Source organism: Sebastes fasciatus, chromosome 16 (assembly GCF_043250625.1).
Source record: "Sebastes fasciatus isolate fSebFas1 chromosome 16, fSebFas1.pri, whole genome shotgun sequence".
NCBI lineage: Eukaryota > Metazoa > Chordata > Actinopteri > Perciformes > Sebastidae > Sebastes > Sebastes fasciatus.
In genome coordinates, this window is record NC_133810.1 from 8,029,888 (window position 1) to 8,040,162 (window position 10,275).

The 10,275-nt window shown below is 28.7% G+C and overlaps 1 long non-coding RNA gene across 1 annotated transcript; it reads left to right on the forward strand.

Annotated features, from left to right (window-relative positions):
* Window positions 1-8,010: 8,010 nt before the first annotated feature.
* On the forward strand, window positions 8,011-10,020 carry LOC141752215 (uncharacterized). Its single transcript, XR_012590180.1, has 2 exons — window positions 8,011-9,469; window positions 9,941-10,020. It is a non-coding gene; the product is annotated as an uncharacterized LOC141752215 (long non-coding RNA).
* Window positions 10,021-10,275: the final 255 nt, after the last annotated feature.

Consider the following 10,275-nt stretch of genomic DNA (forward strand, 5'->3'; position numbering starts at 1 on the left):
TTTTCTCGAAATACTATACTATGACGTTTTTTTATGAAATTTTTCGACATACTATACTATGACGTTTTTTTATGAAATTTTTCGACATACTTTACTATGACGTTTTTTTTCATTTATTTATCAACATACTATACTATGACGTTTTTTAATGAAATTTTTCGACATACTATACTATGACGTTTTTTTTCATTAATTTATCAACATACTATACTATGACTTTTTTTCCGCATGAAATTTTTCGACATACTATACTATGACGTTTTTTTATGAAATTTTTCGACATACTATACTATGACGTTTTTTTTCATTAATTTATCAACATACTATACTATGACGTTTTTTAATGAAATTTTTCGACATACTATACTATGACGTTTTTTTATGAAATTTTTCGACATACTATACTATGACGTTTTTTTATGAAATTTTTCGACATGCTATACTATGACTTTTCTCGAAATACTATACTATGACGTTTTTTTATGAAATTTTTCGACATACTATACTATGACGTTTTTTTATGAAATTTTTCGACATACTATACTATGACGTTTTTTAATGAAATTTTTCGACATACTATACTATGACGTTTTTTTTCATTAATTTATCGACATACTATACTATGACTTTTTTTCCGCATGAAATTTTTCGACATACTATACTATGACGTTTTTTTATGAAATTTTTCGACATGCTATACTATGACTTTTTTTAATGAAATTTTTCGACATACTATACTATGACGTTTTTTTATGAAATTTTTCGACATGCTATACTATGACTTTTCTCGAAATACTATACTATGACGTTTTTTTATGAAATTTTTCGACATACTATACTATGACGTTTTTTTATGAAATTTTTCGACATACTATACTATGACGTTTTTTTTCATTAATTTATCAACATACTATACTATGACTTTTCTCGAAATACTATACTATGACGTTTTTTAATGAAATTTTTCGACATACTATACTATGACGTTTTTTTATGAAATTTTTCGACATGCTATACTATGACTTTTCTCGAAATACTATACTATGACGTTTTTTTATGAAATTTTTCGACATACTATACTATGACGTTTTTTTTCATTAATTTATCAACTTACTATACTATGACTTTTTTTCCGCATGAAATTTTTCGACATACTATACTATGATGTTTTTTAATGAAATTTTTCGACATACTATACTATGACCTCTCGAAATACTATACTATGACGTTTTTTTATGAAATTTTTCGACATGCTATACTATGACGTTTTTTTATGAAATTTTTCGACATACTATACTATGACGTTTTTTTTCATTAATTTATCAACATACTATACTATGACTTTTTTTCCGCATGAAATTTTTCGACATACTATACTATGACGTTTTTTTATGAAATTTTTCGACATACTATACTATGACGTTTTTTTTCATTAATTTATCAACATACTATACTATGACGTTTTTTAATGAAATTTTTCGACATACTATACTATGACGTTTTTTTATGAAATTTTTCGACATACTATACTATGACGTTTTTTTATGAAATTTTTCGACATACTATACTATGACGTTTTTTTTCATTAATTTATCAACATACTATACTATGACTTTTTTTCCGCATGAAATTTTTCGACATACTATACTATGACGTTTTTTAATGAAATTTTTCGACATACTATACTATGACTTCTCGAAATACTATACTATGACGTTTTTTTATGAAATTTTTCGACATGCTATACTATGACGTTTTTTTATGAAATTTTTCGACATACTATACTATGACGTTTTTTTATGAAATTTTTCAACATGCTATACTATGACTTTTCTCGAAATACTATACTATGACGTTTTTTTATGAAATTTTTCGACATACTATACTATGACGTTTTTTTTCATTAATTTATCGACATACTATACTATGACTTTTTTTCCGCATGAAATTTTTCGACATACTATACTATGACGTTTTTTTATGAAATTTTTCGACATGCTATACTATGACTTTTCTCGAAATACTATACTATGACGTTTTTTTATGAAATTTTTCGACATACTATACTATGACGTTTTTTTATGAAATTTTTCGACATACTATACTATGACGTTTTTTTTCATTAATTTATCAACATACTATACTATGACTTTTTTTCCGCATGAAATTTTTCGACATACTATACTATGACGTTTTTTTATGAAATTTTTCGACATACTATACTATGACGTTTTTTTTCATTAATTTTTCGACATGCTATACTATGACTTTTCTCGAAATACTATACTATGACGTTTTTTTATGAAATTTTTCGACATACTATACTATGACGTTTTTTTATGAAATTTTTCGACATACTATACTATGACGTTTTTTTATGAAATTTTTCGACATACTATACTATGACGTTTTTTTTCATTAATTTATCGACATACTATACTATGACTTTTTTTCCGCATGAAATTTTTCGACATGCTATACTATGACGTTTTTTTATGAAATTTTTCGACATGCTATACTATGACTTTTCTCGAAATACTATACTATGACGTTTTTTTATGCCATTTTTCGACATACTATACTATGACCTTTTTTTATGAAATTTTTCTACATACTATACTATGACGTTTTTTTATGAAATTTTTCGACATACTATACTATGACGTTTTTTTATGAAATTTTTCGACATACTATACTATGACGTTTTTTTATGAAATTTTTCGACATACTATACTATGACGTTTTTTTATGAAATTTTTCGACATGCTATACTATGACTTTTCTCGAAATACTATACTATGACCTTTTTTTATGAAATTTTTCGACATACTATACTATGACGTTTTTTTTCATTAATTTATCAACATACTATACTATGACTTTTTTTCCGCATGAAATTTTTCGACATACTATACTATGACCTTTTTTTATGACATTTTTCGACATACTATACTATGACCTTTTTTTATGAAATTTTTCTACATACTATACTATGACGTTTTTTTATGAAATTTTTCGACATACTATACTATGACGTTTTTTTATGAAATTTTTCGACATACTATACTATGACGTTTTTTTTCATTAATTTATCGACATACTATACTATGACTTTTTTTCCGCATGAAATTTTTCGACATACTATACTATGACGTTTTTTTTCATTAATTTATCAACATACTATACTATGACTTTTTTTCCGCATGAAATTTTTCGACATACTATACTATGACATTTTTTTATGAAATTGTTCGACATACTATACTATGACGTTTTTTTTCATTAATTTATCAACATACTATACTATGACTTTTTTTCCGCATGAAATTTTTCTACATACTATACTATGACGTTTTTTTATGAAATTTTTCGACATGCTATACTATGACTTTTCTCGAAATACTATACTATGACGTTTTTTTATGACATTTTTCGACATACTATACTATGACCTTTTTTTATGAAATTTTTCTACTATACTATAACGTTTTTTTATGAAATTTTTCGACATACTATACTATGACCTTTTTTTATGAAATTTTTCGACATACTATACTATGACGTTTTTTTTCATTAATTTATCGACATACTATACTATGACTTTTTTTCTGCATGAAATTTTTCGACATACTATACTATGACGTTTTTTTATGAAATTTTTCGACATACTATACTATGACGTTTTTTTTCATTAATTTATCAACATACTATACTATGACGTTTTTTTTCATTAATTTATCAACATACTATACTATGACTTTTTTTCCGCATGAAATTTTTCGACATACTATACTATGACGTTTTTTTATGAAATTTTTCGACATGCTATACTATGACTTTTCTCGAAATACTATACTATGACCTTTTTTTATGAAATTTTTCGACATACTATACTATGACCTTTTTTTATGAAATTTTTCGACATACTATACTATAACGTTTTTCTTCATTAATTTATCAACATACTATACTATGACTTTTTTTCCGCATGAAATTTTTCGACATACTATACTATGACCTTTTTTTATGAAATTTTTCGACATACTATACTATGACGTTTTTTTTCATTAATTTATCAACATACTATACTATGACTTTTTTTCCGCATGAAATTTTTCGACATACTATACTATGACGTTTTTTTATGAAATTTTTCGACATGCTATACTATGACTTTTCTCGAAATACTATACTATGACGTTTTTTTATGAAATCTTTCGACATACTATACTATGACGTTTTTTTATGAAATTTTTCGACATACTGACGTTTTTTTTCATTAATTTATCAACATACTATACTATGACTTTTTTTCCGCATGAAATTTTTCGACATACTATACTATGACGTTTTTTTATGAAATTTTTCGACATGCTATACTATGACTTTTCTCGAAATACTATACTATGACGTTTTTTTATGCCATTTTTCGACATACTATACTATGACCTTTTTTTATGAAATTTTTCTACATACTATACTATGACGTTTTTTTATGAAATTTTTCGACATACTATACTATGACGTTTTTTTATGAAATTTTTCGACATACTATACTATGACGTTTTTTTATGAAATTTTTCGACATACTATACTATGACGTTTTTTTATTAAATTTTTCGACATGCTATACTATGACTTTTCTCGAAATACTATACTATGACCTTTTTTTATGAAATTTTTCGACATACTATACTATGACGTTTTTTTTCATTAATTTATCAACATACTATACTATGACTTTTTTTCCGCATGAAATTTTTCGACATACTATACTATGACGTTTTTTTATGAAATTTTTCGACATGCTATACTATGACTTTTCTCGAAATACTATACTATGACGTTTTTTTATGAAATCTTTCGACATACTATACTATGACGTTTTTTTATGAAATTTTTCGACATACTGACGTTTTTTTTCATTAATTTATCAACATACTATACTATGACTTTTTTTCCGCATGAAATTTTTCGACATACTATACTATGACGTTTTTTTATGAAATTTTTCGACATGCTATACTATGACTTTTCTCGAAATACTATACTATGACGTTTTTTTATGAAATCTTTCGACATACTATACTATGACGTTTTTTTATGAAATTTTTCGACATACTGACGTTTTTTTTCATTAATTTATCAACATACTATACTATGACTTTTTTTCCGCATGAAATTTTTCGACATACTATACTATGACGTTTTTTTATGAAATTTTTCGACATGCTATACTATGACTTTTCTCGAAATACTATACTATGACCTTTTTTTATGAAATTTTTCGACATACTATACTATGACGTTTTTTTATGAAATTTTTCGACATACTATACTATGACGTTTTTTTTCATTAATTTATCGACATACTATACTATGATGTTTTTTTATGAAATTTTTCGACATACTATACTATGACGTTTTTTTTCATTAATTTATCAACATACTATACTATGACTTTTTTTCCGCATGAAATTTTTCGACATACTATACTATGACGTTTTTTTATGAAATTTTTCGACATGCTATACTATGACTTTTCTCGAAATACTATACTATGACGTTTTTTTATGAAATTTTTCGACATACTATACTATGACCTTTTTTTATGAAATTTTTCGACATGCTATACTATGACTTTTCTCGAAATACTATACTATGACGTTTTTTTATGACATTTTTCGACATACTATACTATGACCTTTTTTTATGAAATTTTTCGACATGCTATACTATGACTTTTCTCGAAATACTATACTATGACGTTTTTTTATGAAATTTTTCGACATGCTATACTATGACTTTTCTCGAAATACTATACTATGACGTTTTTTTATGAAATCTTTCGACATACTATATTATGACGTTTTTTTATGAAATTTTTCTACATACTGACGTTTTTTTTCATTAATTTATCAACATACTATACTATGACTTTTTTTCCGCATGAAATTTTTCGACATACTATACTATGACGTTTTTTTATGAAATTTTTCGACATACTATACTGTGCCTTTTTTTCGACATACTATACTATGACTTTTTTTATTTATTTTTTCGACATGCTATACTTTGACTTTTTTTCGACATACTATACTAAGACTTTTTTGACTTTTTTTTTCGACATACTATACTACGACTTTTTTTCGACATGCTATACTATCACTTTTTTTACTTTTTTTTTTGACATGCTATACTATGACTTTTCTTCGACATGCGACGCTATGACTTTTTTTACCTTTTTTTCGACATACTATACTTTGACTTTTTTCGACATACTATACTACGACTTTTTTGTACTTTTTTTCGACATACACAATAACTTGTTTTTCGACATACTATACTATGACTTACTTTTTTTTTTTCGACATGCTATACCATAACTTTTTTGCGACATGCTACAGACTTTTTTTCGACATACTATACTACGACTTTTTTTCGACATGCTATGCTATGACTTTTTTAAACTTTTTTCGACATACTATGCAATTACTTTTTTTTAACTTTTTTTCGACATACTATACATTGACTTTTTTTAACTTTTTTTCGACATGCTATACTATGACTTTTCTCGAAATACTATACTATGACTTTTTTCATGAATTTTTTTCGACATGCTATGCTATGACTTTTTCTTCGACATGCTATACTATGACTTTTTTTTCATACTACACTGACTTTTTAAACTTTTTTTTTTTAAATTCTATACTATGACTTTTTCAACATACTACACTATGACTTTTTTTTAACCTTTTTTTTTCAACATACTATACATTGACTTTTTTTCGACATACTATAACTTTTATTTCGACATACTATACTAGGACTTTTTTTTGCTTTTGTTTTTCGACATAGTACACTAGGACTTTTTTCTGCTTTTTTTTCAACATACTAGACTATGACCGAGTAATAATATAGCATGTCGAAAAAAATTCAAAAAAGTCATAGTATAGTATGTCGAAAAAGTCATAATAGTATGTCGAAAAAAAATACAAAAAAAGTCATAGTATATCATGTTTAAAAAAAGTCATAGAATAGTATGTAAAAAAAAAGTGATAAAAAGTCATAGTATAGCATGTCGAAAAAAAGTCAATGTATAGTATGCCGAAAAAAAGTAAAAAAAAGTCATAGTATGTTGAAAAAAAGTCAGAATAGTATGTCAGAAAAAGTGATAAAAAGTCATAGTATAGCATGTCGAAAAAAGTTTAAAAAAAAAGCATAGTATAGTATTTCCCAAAAAAGTAAATGTATAGTATGCCGAAAAAAAGTAAAAAAAAAAAAAAGCAAAGTATAGTATTTCTAAAAAAAGTCAATGTATACAATGTCGAAAAAAAGTTCAAAAAAGTCATAGAATAGTATGTTGTAAAAAAAGTTCAAAAAAAGTCGCAGTATAGTATGTCGAAAAATGACAAAACCATGCTATACATACTATATGACTTTTTTTCTTGACATTTTTCAACAATAAAGTCATAGTATAGTATATCAAATGTCATAAAAATACCATTGTCATACTATACTATACCTTTTTTATGACATTTTCAGACATACTATACTATAACATTTTTAAAATACCATACTATGACTCATATTATAGTACGTTGAAAAATGTCATAAAAACATCATAGTGCAGTATATTGAAAAAAAATTATGAAAAAAGTCATAGCTGAATCCCTCAGAGCCCTTTTTCTTTGTATGTTGAAAAATGGCATCGTATTTCTATGACTTAAAAAAAATAATAAAATTGACAGTTTGACATTTTTTATGCATAGCAATACAAAAAAGGAATCGAACTCACCAGATGTAGGGTTTGGGTTGGGCCTTTGCTGCTCAATCTTAATGCCGAATCTGACTGTCTTCAGTATGTCGAGATACCACCACAATAAGGAGCTAGCTGTGGTTAATTTCCCCAAAAGGCTCACAAGAGAGACCACAGACGTGTAACTTTCATATTTCATACCAACTATGTAAATTCAACAGATTCAGTCACAAATGAAGATCACTCTCAAAGTTCCAACCAAGTAGAATTTAATGTCTATACAGAGTTCTGAACAAAACAGAAAAAACGTGAGAGAAACTAATTTCAGTCTAGGAGGCTAAACACTCCATGGCAGCACATTTAAGTCAGTAACACAACTCCAATATTTGGCAAAGTACTGGAGATGATCTTGAAATGTTTTTTTTGTTTTTTTTGCTGTTGCCGACTATCATTTCTATCTGCAAAAATTACAAAATCAGAAACCTGGAAAATAGAAATGACCTCATATGTCGTACATCCTCCTCCGCTTCTAAAAACTAAAAATGATGCCCAAGAATACTACTTTTCTGCACTTTTCTTTTCAGGCCAGCAGAGAGCAGACATGACACATTTTCATGCCACCAACATTTTCAACATTTTACCAGTAACATCTCGGAATAGAAGAAAATCTCAGAATGATGCTGGCTACCCATTAATGCGTCTCAAAAGGGACACAAACCTTTAATCATTGTTTCCCAGCGTCTGGCAGCTCTGTGGTGTTAACTCCCCCCCTTTTGCTTTTACATGCATAAACTACATAATATACTACACCTTCAAAACCTTACAATAGACACGTTAATTCATATACACGGCCTCAGCAAGAATACAGGTACAGATAATACAGGCCGTTGTCCGTCACTCTGGAACTGTGATTTATACCGGGTTATTTCTGTTTCATAAAATGTCAAAATAAATACAAGCCTTTCAAAAACTAAATTTTGATATATCTTACGACTGAAATAACTGGTTCACGAGCTAAAAATCACAGTTTGCATTACATTGTGAGTGCAAATCCAAATGAACCAGTTACTTATTTGTAAGATATAAAACATTTCAGGTTTTCAAAAGACAAAAAAAACAATTTCCCGTTAGGTAGACTATACAATGTATGTGCTTCTAAAGCTTTTAATATGCAGCTTTAGATTAACACACAATGTCCTTACTGATTCAAAAAGATAGACAGTATTAGCTGATATAATAACAAATGCTCCCAAAAGATAAGATTAATGTGAATATTCAGCTGGTGTCCACTGGGGAATGTTCAGCAACATGTGAGGAGTGTTTGAGGAGTGTTTGAGGAGTTTATCTATTGGGGCAAATTTATAACTTCATGACTCGGCTTCAGTTGTTTTTTGAGCTGTATTATTTGACTCATATAACTCTTAACTGTGAACTCAGAGAGGCCTGGGTTTGATCATCATTTTTGGTACATTATTTTGAGATCACAACTTCAATATTTAGTCATTTTGTTTGAGAGCAACGTTTTTTTTTTATCCGTGATGATTTATTTTCCAAGATGTTTTTGTCTTCAGGTCGAGAGGAATGACTGAAACTGACTTTGGATAGATGATTAGATGTTTCAGGTGACATAACAAGAAAGAAATGTTTTGATAACGAGAGATATCGTTCAAATTGAATCACCAATTTGAAATGACAGGCTTAAAAAACCCAGTATGTTTGTGGGTGGCTGGTTGCTGCCAAGGAGGTTGAAAAGAGAAGATGTCACGCACCATCAACGCGTCATATCTTTCGGGTACAACACATGCACTGTAAAATCTGATATGCAATCGGCAAAATTGAGCCAATGATTCAGTTAAATTGCGCATGTGTCATACCCCATAGCTCTAAACCGTGTCCCAGAGTCTGTCAATAGGCCTTGGTTGCTGCACTAGTGACTCAATGTGCTTCAAACTAAAAGGCCCAGACACACCAAGCCGACATCACAGAACTAGCGGCGATGGGTGACAGTGATTTCTCTTCTCGCCGCCGATTCAACATGCTTAATCTGCCAAAAAAAACACTGACGCAGGCAGTCTAAAGCCGACGATGCAGGATACACTGCAAAAACTAGGCTGACAGATGCTCACCGACGGCCCCAAACTGGCCGACGGCCGACGGCCGGCTTGCTGGATCGTTTAACAGCGTCTGAAACACCCTTTTTTGGCGGCTGAATTGATAGAGGCTGCGTCCGACAATTCTTGTAACTTTCTGAAAAACAGATACCACTTTACGCAGACGTTGGCCAGCCATACAACTACACAACTACTTCCATCCCCCTTTTCTTGTGTCTATAACCCAAGTGCAACACCACGTTATCCCCATTTGTACAAGTCGAGACCAACAAAGACTTGAAAAAAGACACATGATTATTGGAGAGTGATTAGAGAGGAAGCCAGGAGATGGCAGGTTTGTGGCCATTCTTAACAGGTATTAACACTTTTGCCTTTGGAAGTGGTCGGACGACACGTTTTACGAGT